Source organism: Anastrepha obliqua, chromosome 3 (assembly GCF_027943255.1).
Source record: "Anastrepha obliqua isolate idAnaObli1 chromosome 3, idAnaObli1_1.0, whole genome shotgun sequence".
In the NCBI taxonomy this organism is placed as follows: domain Eukaryota; kingdom Metazoa; phylum Arthropoda; class Insecta; order Diptera; family Tephritidae; genus Anastrepha; species Anastrepha obliqua.
In genome coordinates this window covers 58336294-58347604 of record NC_072894.1, presented here as the reverse complement: position 1 = coordinate 58347604, position 11311 = coordinate 58336294, and positions in this window count along the sequence as shown.

The following is an 11311-nucleotide window of genomic DNA, read 5'->3' as shown; positions in this document are numbered from 1 at the left end:
TAGAAAGGGTGTATGCGCTAATTATATACCATATATATGATAGCATGAACGATGAAAAATTTAGTTCATTCTCAAACTTATAATTGGTTTGAACTGAATTCTTCTATTAAATTTATTCTTTAATAAAATTCATATTTTATTGCTTTGTATTAGTTTTTGGTTATCTAGTTGACACTAAAAATTAACTAACTCATTAAAGCTAAAGAAAGGCCTATTTCATCGAACCGTATTTCAAGGTCAATCTCGTCGTACATTTTGTGTACATTTAAATTTTCGACATTTACGTGATGCCTCAAGTGGAAGTTTGATTTTTTCGTAGGCTGGAAGGTTTTGGGCAACTAGTTCGGTGGCAAACAGCGCACTATCGGGCCCAGCCGGATATCCAGAAAAAATGGAAATATTGAATTCATCACCAAAAGTTTGCACGATCAGCCGTGTCAGTCTGGGCGCAAGCGAGCGGCTGCCCTGGGACTTCCAAATCTATTGAGCGTGAAATATTAAGGTCGCGCAGTCTAAAGTTAATGAAGCAAACTCAGCGACCATCTCAGCACGAAAAGAAATATCGTTTCTCTGCTTATCTCTGGAATTTTTCATTCTATTCACTGGAATATTTAAAATATCGTAAGAATTGGTAATTAATTAATGAAAATGAAGCAGCAGGTCTCAATCACAATTTCAGTTTAAATAATGTCAAAGAGGTAAATAAATTACCAGCTGTGAGCACGACAAATTCATAGAAGGTGAAAGCAGCACCACAAAAAGTAAAAATCAGAAAAATAAAATAATATCAACTGTTCTGATTCTACCTCCTTTACGAATTCTTCTTGAGCTCTGAAGCTCTCACCAAAGTAGATATGGAATATTACGAGGGTTACTATTTATGTATTTGGCTCTGGAATGGAAAAATCAATATTTGTGGTTGAAAACGGGCTTATGTATTTTTTATTTAATATTCTCCATGTTGATCGATATACTTTTGCACTCGTTTGAACCAATTTTGAAGCACTTTGTCAAGTTTCCCGGGGCGATTTTTAAATTGTGCGCGATCGAACGGGAACACATCTCTTTTACCACAAGGTCACCATGTCCAATCTGTCAATATGATGGTCATATTAATACTCAAGAATGCCTCAACTTCACGGTATCTGGCATGACGATCTTCCATCTACATCGATCACAACAACTTATTTTGGACGTCCTTGCCAGAATTTGTTGGTGAGGAATCAGTGACCACCAAAAATTGTGTTGCTACAATTTCCAGTTTCTTTCGATGCTAAAAGGTAGTGCTTACTCGCAGCATAATTAATTTAGTTTATTGATACATTTTTGTCTCATTCACGGCTTAATTAAATTTTTTTCTGAGATACATTTTTAAAGCCACTGCAAACAACACTGATATGACAGATGGCGCCGGATAACACTAAAACTGCTCAAAACCAGAAATGTAAATAGAAACTCACATAGCATTTATTTGTGTACAAAAGTGTTACAGATATACAAGGTGAAGTCGAAAATAATCAAGACTGAGCTAAAATAGAAACAAGAGGAGCTTTTTTGTGATAACTTCAAGTTCATTTATTCCAAATAGTCCCCTCTGGCCTCGATACACTGTTTTGCGCGATCTAAAAGCTTTTTGAAAGAGTGTTTCAGGTTATTGACTGGAATGTCTTTCAGGATGTCGGTACAAGCCTTTTGGATGGCCTCTACGGACGCAAAACGTTTTCATTTCATGGTCAAATGCAATTTCCGAATAGGTGGAAATTACAGGAAGCCGTATCAGGCGAATACGGTGAATGATTCATGGTTAAAATGCGATTTCTAGTCAAAAAAATCAGTCTCAAGAGTGGATCGATGAGACGATGCATTATCATTCAAAAAGCGCCAGTTTCCTCCTTCGCTGTATTCAAGGTGAATTCGACGTTTCATCGCCAGTTACAATGTTATAAAGGAAGTTCTCGTTCTTTCTCGCCTCTTTAATGAGATTTTTCGAATATTGAATTCTGATCAATTTTTGGACTTCACACAGACCTTTCGTAAGCCCAAATTATCAGTCAAAATACGATAAATCGATGTTACGAAGATATTCACCTCCGACTCCATGAATTTCAATGATGATTTCGGGTCATTTTTGATCAATTCTAGAACAATTTCGATGGAGTTTTCGGTGATTACTGATTTGTTGATTGTCATTTATGTCTTCACAATCATCTCTGAAGCGTGTAAATAACTCATGACCCCTGGCACTATATATTCAATCATCGCCATAAACTTCTTTCATCAATTCAAATGTTTCGGTAAACGTTCTACCGATTTGAAAATCAAATTTGATATTAGTTCTTAGTTCGAAACTCATTTTTGTACATACAGACATACCGACACTTTTGACGTAATAACTTCGCTTCCACTGAACCGAATGTCACCAAGCTTTCACTGGAAGTCAGCTGGGGATGTAACAACGCCATCACATACATTTTTATGACGCCAGTCTTGCTTATTTTGGACTTCACCTTGTATATGTCTTATTTATTATATTAAAACCGTGAAAAATGATTTCTCTGTATCATGTGATGGGTGTGAATAAGTCAATAAGTGCCCAAAATCCATAGCAGAACAAAAAATTTGTTTTCAATTATTTCTATTAACTTTAATTAATCTTATTTGGATTCAGAAAGCAATCTTACATTTTAATATTTACATTTTTGACTCAGGAATTTTTCCCCTAAATTAAATTCATTAATTAAGATCAATTTTATGCCCACAAAATTTAAATTAATCATTCTAGAGAAACGGCCAGACACGGTTATCGTTTTAAACCTTAATTTCAAAATGCTATACGAGTATGTGGCCAACTATGTGTTGGCTGGGGTTATATAAAGATAAGATCAGAAGCTCACTATAACACAACTGATGGGCTGCAAAAAAATTAAACTTAAGAATAGCCAGATTATACGACAGTCTGCCACCATTCGCTCAATACTCCTTATACATCTCATAGCAGGTGACAATGTCAGCAAAAATATAGTAGCGATTTTAATGCAAGATTCTAGTTTAAAGTTATATGCGCATGTGTGTGTGTGTGTATGCTGGGTAATTGCATGCAGATATTGTATGCAAAGACAAAGCTTTCGATTGCATACTTAATGGCATAAAACATATTTTTAAGACTTTTAGCAACTTTTAAGAACGACATGCAGCCGAGGCTGACTTTTAGCGATGGCAAAATATTCTTGTAACATAAACCGCTGGAATATGTGGTACTCGAACTTACATACATACATACATACATACGTACTGATAATGCATGACAAGAGTAGAGGAAAAATGTCGGTTTATGTAGTACTTTGTATATGTCAGTATAAATGTGTGTGCATTTATATATCTCCAAATTTTATGTATCATACCTAAAGTGAGCGCTCCTACCCTACAAAACACGGCCAACAATGGATAGTTTTTTAGCCAGTAGGAATTATGACATTGTAAAGATATAAAAGATTAGTTGCTTTGCCTTTTTAGAGTAATTTAGATATACCTATTTCTCACTTATATGAAATTGCTATAAAAAAGAAAAATAGATATAGTGAGTTGTTTAACAAGTCTTGCGGTTCGATAAGAAAAAAAAAAATTTATGGCTTTAAATACACTTTATTATTAAGTATAGTCACCCTGAATATCAATAAACATGTTCCAACGAGATTATATAATAATTTAGAAATTTCATCACTGAAGTGAGCATCTGGAAGGGCTGCAAAATACGCTTCCACAGTTGTTATGACCTCATCATTTGACGAAAAACGCTAGGGGCCAAATCAAGTGAACACGGTGAATGCTTCAACAATTCGAACTTCAAATTATGGATTTTATTTAGCCTTTGTCAAAATGCTCTGGTCACACGCTGCACTGGCCTAATGAAAACGAATTTTTTCCTGTAAAAACTGAGTCCTTTTTCACGAATTTTTTCCTACAGCTGGTCTAAAAGGTTACAATAATAATGAGAATTTATTGTTCTACTACATAGTTTACAAGTAATTCAAGTAATCCTTTTGAAGCCGAATACTTCAGTCAAAATTGCGTACACTGCCGAATGAGATGCCTAGGACTTCTATTAAATCTCTTTCAGTTACTCGACGATTTTCCATTTCGATATGTTGGTGCTGCTGCCGTGGCTGCTTTGGATCGCCTTCAAAGCGTGTACGACCACGTTCAGCAGCCCATCTTTCTACTGTACTTATTGATAAGGAAACGTTCTTATAAAGTTCTTTCAACATTTGTTCTTTATATCTCCTTTGCTGTTAAACCTTCCAAAAATAAAAATTCAATGACTTCACGATACTTAATTTTTTCCATTGTAGAAAATTCTGTGACACGTCGATTGACATATTGAAATGGTATGAAGAGTGTACCAACATAACAAAAAAAAAAGTTCGCTAGTGGCAAAATCCTCTCTTATCGAACCGAAAAGATTATAGCACAACCTAGTAATACACGAGGCTCAGTTTTTTTCGAGAGGTTAACAAATAGGTGGAGTTTGCTAAACACATTTATTATGGAATGATATAAATGATTTAAATACTTATTTGATACTCATTTGTCCTGTAGGGTATCTTTAATATACGTATGTGAGTGAGTTTGGGTGTATCTTTGTAACTTGTGATAAGTGCATAGCAGATACTGCTGCTTCTACCCATTCACAGGTATTGCACTATCAAATTACCACTACTCGTGTGCCAGTCATCTGCTATTCTCTTTCTGACACCAAATATTTTCCTCCATATATCTATCCGCACAAATACCTACCCGCAAATATATGGACATGCGCCCTCCCCAACCCTGTAAGAATACTACCAGTTAAATCACTATGGATTTACTAGAGATGTTAGGCAGCTTGCTTATAGAAATATTAGTTAGACTGTACTGCAGCGTTTCAGTTAAATAGTTTTTAATGCCTAAAAAACAATTGCGTTTTTCTTCCCATATATTTATATCAGGCAGGTAAAATAAATGACTTCAAACTAATATAGTGATTAAACATTTATAAATTTAAATTAATAATTAAATACTATTTAGAACGACTGTTAATTTCTTTATATTTTTCAAAAATTTTTTAATTAATTTAAAGAAGTATACACTACCTTAAATAACTATAGGACAGAGCCTTATTGAAAAGTTTTGACAATTTATCTTTTAGTTGTAATAAGTTTGTTATGTAAACATAGTTCATTCTCATATAAATCCAAGTTTAAAACTTTTTGTTATATTATTTAAAAGAAGTTCAGCAAATCACGATTGAAATTTCATTTTTTTTAATAAGAGCCTTTAGAAAAATTTCGGATATGCAGTATTATAGCTCATTGAGTTTTGGTAAAGTGTAAATTGGAAGGGCCTTAAAACTTGCGTTGATTTTTGACAATTTCTTTCGCTGACGATTTTAAATGTTTTATATAGAGAAAATGTATAGGATCTTCAGCAAGAAAAATTCTCAAAAATCAACACAATTTTTGAGCTACCATAGTCGAATGGGCGAGAAACACCAAGATACAGAAGTGTATTTCTACTACGAAAAAAGTTCCTCTTAAAAAACCATTTGCCACTCAAAGGTGACTTGAAACTGTAGGTCCCTTCATTTGTGAAACAACATCAACCGCGCATCACCCAAAATTTATTCTAAAAGTTCTGATTAAGAAGTGTGACATCTTGGTGAAAAGTGAGAATTAATTGAATTTTTTTCTTCAATTCGCACAAAGTTTAAGTCTTGAATTTAAATGGTTTTTATAAGAGAATGAACTATGAAATAAGAAGTAAAAAAACAAATAAAGTATCGAAACTTGTAAGTAAGTTCAGGTGCTATAGTGATTAAACGTAGTGTATATGTATGTATATTTCCATTACCAGCATTAACACCGATAGCAATGTCAGCCTTGAAATCTCTACAGAGATGCTACTTTGGACTAAGTAGGCAACTGAGTAGTAAAATCCTCTCTCGACGAAAAAACTAGCACTCTGTAAGGCTTTCATCATGCCCGTCCTATCGGATGGCGCAGAAGCGTGGACTATGACGACATCCGATGAAGCGCCACTTGGAGTGTTTGAGAGAAAGATTTGCGGAAGACGGTGGAGAAGGGCTTGTGTAGTATGATTATAAGTCGGATATGCCTTAACATTAATATTCATAAACATTTTGTTTTGGCTTTTATTTTATTGTCCACTTATGCATTCACTGTGCTGTGCCGTTTTAAATAGAGTATCATATTTCTTAAAAGGTTCATTACACTTGAAAGTAAACGCAAACATAGCTAACGTAATTATTTTATGCGCGGCGAGTGAATGCTAGAATCATATTACACAAGTAAACACCGAAAAATTGTTATTGGCTTGCATTGATAAAATTTGCTATAAAAACGCTTGTACTTAGTATGTAAGATTAGAAAGAAATTTAGAAGAGTATATTAGGGCTAACATCAGCCCTTATAAGCTCATCATCTCACAACATGCGTACTGTAAAGGGAAATCAACCGAAACAGCACTTAACTCACTTGTTACAGAAATCGAGAAGTCATTGTATAATAAAGAATTCACACTGGTAGCTTTCCTAGATATCGAGGGCGCATTCAACAACATCCTACCGGATACCATAATAAAGGCACTGACGGACTTCGGGATCTCTGGCGCTCTGGTTGAGTTCATCAAAAACATGCTCTTGAGCAGATTTGTGATCGCAACCCTAGGGGACTCAGAGATCAAGAAAAAAGTTAGCAGAGGAACACCTCAAGGCGGTGTGCTGTCCCCTCTCCTATGGGTGCTGGCACTAAACTCATTGCTAAAGAGCCTAGAGGAGAGAGGACAACACGTTGTAGCCTATGCGGACGATGTTGCACTGGTAGTAAGGGGGAAATTCCCCAATACACTCATAGAAGTCATGCAGGATTTACTAAACATGGTTGAAAACTGGTCAAAAGCAAACGGGCTAAGCGTCAACCCCAATAAAACTGAACTCATCCTATTTACCAGGAAACACAAAATTCCAAATATAATTCCTCCGACTCTAGGTGGAACGGCACTGTCATTCAGTGATGAGGCCCGCTACCTAGGTCTAATACTAGACCGAAAGCTAACATGGAAGGCAAATGTCGAAGATAGAGTAAAAAGGGCGACAATAGCACTATACTCTTGTAAACAGCTAATAGGACTAAGTTGGGGTCTCTCCCCATCTATCGTATACTGGCTTTACACGGCAATTGTCAGACCAATCCTAATATAACATACGGCATATTAGTATGGTGGCCAGCTTTAGATAAATTGTACGTCAAAAGAACCATGGCACACGTACAAAGAATGGCCAGTCTTTGCATCTGCGGGGCCCTCAGAACCACACCCACAGATGCACTAAATATTATTCTTAGCATTTTACCAATAGAGCAGTACGGTAAGCAAACAGCTGCCAAAGCCACTCTCAGACTAAGAGAAATCGGCCTACTCAGAACGTACCAAAGAGGGCACTCCTCAATTTTGGAACAATTCCCCTGCATTCCCAGCACAACGGATTTCTGTAGGACCAAGGACATCAATTTTAATAAATGCTTTGTCACAGTATTTCCTTCCAAAGAGGAATGGGATAACGGGCTCATTGTTAAGATAAATGTCTTAAACATCTACACAGATGGCTCAAAACTGGATAACAAAGTAGGTGGAGGGGTCTACTCCGACAAACTCGGAGTATGCCAATCATTTCGCTTACCTGATCATTGCAGTGTATTTCAGGCGGAAGTCACTGCCATAAAAGAGGGGCTTAAAGAGATAAAAACGAGAGTATTATCCGCAAATGAAGTCTTCCTTTACTCGGACAGTCAAGCAGCAATAAAAGCGCTGGAATCAAAAACACACTCGTCAAAAACAGTTCTAGAATGTTTTAAACTACTAGATGAAGTATCTAAGTGCTACAAGGTGCACCTTATCTGGGTACCAGGCCACAGAAACATTGCAGGAAATTGTAAGGCGGATGAACTCGCAAGAACCGGTACAACGCTCGGTCTCGAACCGGATAAGGCGCTGATACCCATGCCCATAGCCACTTGTAAATTACTTATAGACAGGGAAACCATCAAAAAGGTAAATACAATCTGGCAAAACCTCACAACATGCGAACTAAGCAGACAGACATGGCCGAACTGGAACAGCGGTCGATCGAAGATCTTGCTACGATTCAACAGAGAATCTATAAGAAAAATGATAGGTGTTTTAACTGGTCATTGCTTAATAGGCAGCCACGCTAGAAGGTTAAGACTCCCTTACTTCGATTTCTGTAGAAGCTGTCTTAATACAGAAGAAGAGGAAACAGTCAGACACCTTTTATGTGAGTGTGAAAGCCTAGCTATGAGAAGGCTGCGCACTCTCGATACAGCATTTCTAACCGATGTAGCGGACATAGCCCATCTAAAAATAACGAAGCTCTGCTCGTTTATTAATGCAACCGGATGGTTTGAAAAGGAACACGTAGAGTAAGGATAAGCTCCAGTGGTATCACAATGGACCTGCTGAAGGTCTAAGTGTGTCTTGCGACAACCACCCTACCTACCTACCTAGTATGTAAGACACAAGAAAGAAAATAATCGTTTCACAAGCTGGATGACTAGCTTGGAACGAACAAATAAATAAATATATTTAACTCAAATAAATATACCTTCTTTACATGGCGATCCTGCCAGCTTGAGCATTAATTTTGCTAAGCTATAAAATGCAAGTTTCTTGCACAAACAAAAAGCAAAATATTGCATGAGTGCTGACGATATCTGCACCAAAAAGCACAAAATATTAAGTCCTGACGTGATCAGCCAAAACGATCCGTCAGCTGCGGAAGGAAGAACTTACTTAGTTAAACCATTACAACAAAAAAAATAGATGAACAACCGAGGTCAAGGGCCGCAACCAATCTCCTTGGAGGAATACAGGAGACGGAACGGGCTCAACAAAAAACCAAAAGAGGTTTCCATCCCAAAGGTGAGCAAGCCAAAAAGAAGAGGAGGCTACACCACCAGAATAAAGAGGGAAATCAGCATACTCATCAGGGAGGTAAACCAGCAGCCACCACCATCCTGGGAAAAAGCCAGCGCAATCTGGGAGCGCATAACCAAACTGGAATTCCTGCTCCAGCAGAGGAAAGAATTTAAGTAAAATACTGTGCATGATTGAATGCAGACAGTTAGAGTCTGTAAGCGTTAACCGCTCGAGACAAAAATAATTTTCTTTTACATAAATTAAAGTTAAACAACTTTGGCTTCTGTTTGCCTTATAAAAAAAAAAAAAAAAAAAAAATTTGACTGTAAAAATTACTCAGAAGGTCATTTTATGAAAATGTTTTAATATGTTAAATATAATATGCTTACTTAATAAATGAATTAACTTGAAAAAAAAAAATTTTAAATCCAATGTAAAAAAAAAAAAATTATACATACTACATTATTACATTGCATAAATTATTTGATTTACGGTATAAGGTCCCCAATAGATAGTCTTTCAGAAATGGGAAAAACCTTATCAAAAGTTGATAAACCCAATGCCAATGTAGTAAACGAAGTAGTCGTTAACACTGGCTTAAATTTAGTAGAAATTTGCTTAATTATAATCACAGTCGTAACCTTATTGATATTAGCATTAAAATTATATGCTATGCATAATAAAAAACTAAAGAAAAAGTATATGAGTAGATCTAATGAGTTAGACAAAATATGAACAAATGGTCCGAAATTCATAAAACTTTACTGATAGAAAAGGAAAATTTCAAAAAATCGTTTAAATGTATCAATAAAAATATACAAATAAAACAGGAAACAGTTAAAAAACATTTAGAAAATTTAGTATTAGCATTAGAATCAATTAGAAATTTAACTTATATAAATTTCGAGCGACTCACAAAGGATCATCAAAAGGAAGCTCTTGACATATTTTGGCAATTACGAGATCAATTAGTAAAAGTTTTAGCCAAATACAACATTCAACAGGAAGTATCTCATTCAATTAATGAGAAAATTTCAATAAATATTATTGAGAACCCACCAGCTAAGCTTGAAGCAGTAGAGTCAGAAGAAGAAGGCGAAATGACACAAACAGTTGTGGAATTTCTCAACACGGCTGCAAAGCTAGTGACTGAATTCGATGGTAAACCAGAAAATCTACGATCATTCTTAGATTCCTTAGAATTAGTTGAAGTGATCAAGGGTGAGCACGAAACTGTTGCTGTTTCACTCATAAAAACAAAATTAAAAGGGAATGCCAGAAATCTCATAGACACAGAAACAACAATCTCTGAAATAATCACAAAACTTAACAGGTCAGTTAAAGGAGAATCGGTAGAAGTATTAGCTGCAAAAATAATGAGTATCAGACAGAACAACAAACCAGCTAATAGTTATTGTAATAAGATAGAAGCTCTTACAAAAAACTTAGAAAATGCCTATATCACAGATGGGTTGTCGGCGGAACTCGCAAGCAAATACTCGACACAAACTGCAGTAAAAGCATTGACCAAAAACTGCAGCATTGAAAAAGTCAAATTAATAATGGAAGCTGGCCATTTTAACAATATGAACGATGCGATAAGCAAATTCATTGGTAGCTGTACTGAAGCTACAGGACAACAAAACACAATACTACATTTTGGTCAACGACCATTCAATGGACGATTTGCCAGAAATGGAAGGTTTCAAAGAAGAAACAACTTCCCTAGAAATCAAAATCGTTCAAATTTTGATAATTTAGGAAATAATAATCAAAATAGCAATCGTTACCGACAAGGCAGACCAAATTTCAACCGGAACATGACACACAATGTACGATTTGCCCAATCGGACGAAAACAACTCGGAAAACTAATCTATTCCTCTAAGATACATACGCTTAACCTTAACTTTAGCATTTTTGTACAACTTAAAATAGCAGATTTAAATACAAACATTACACTACTTGTAGATACTGGCGCAGATATATCACTCTTAAAATTCAATAAATCCACTTTTCAAAAAATAAACACAAAACACATTACAGCATTAAGCGGTATAGGGCAAGGCAAAATCAGTTCTATTGGTACAATATTTTTTGATTTAAAATTTACGAAATTTTTAATTCCACATAAATTTCACGTTATCCCGGATAACTTTCCAATTCCATGTGATGGTATAATAGGCATGGATTTCATGAAAAAATTCAATTGTGTATTAGACTTTACTCAAAATTACGATGCTCTAATTCTGAGACCAGACAATTTAACACAAATTATAGAAATACCAATAACAACAACTTGTAACGACGAAATAATCATTCCC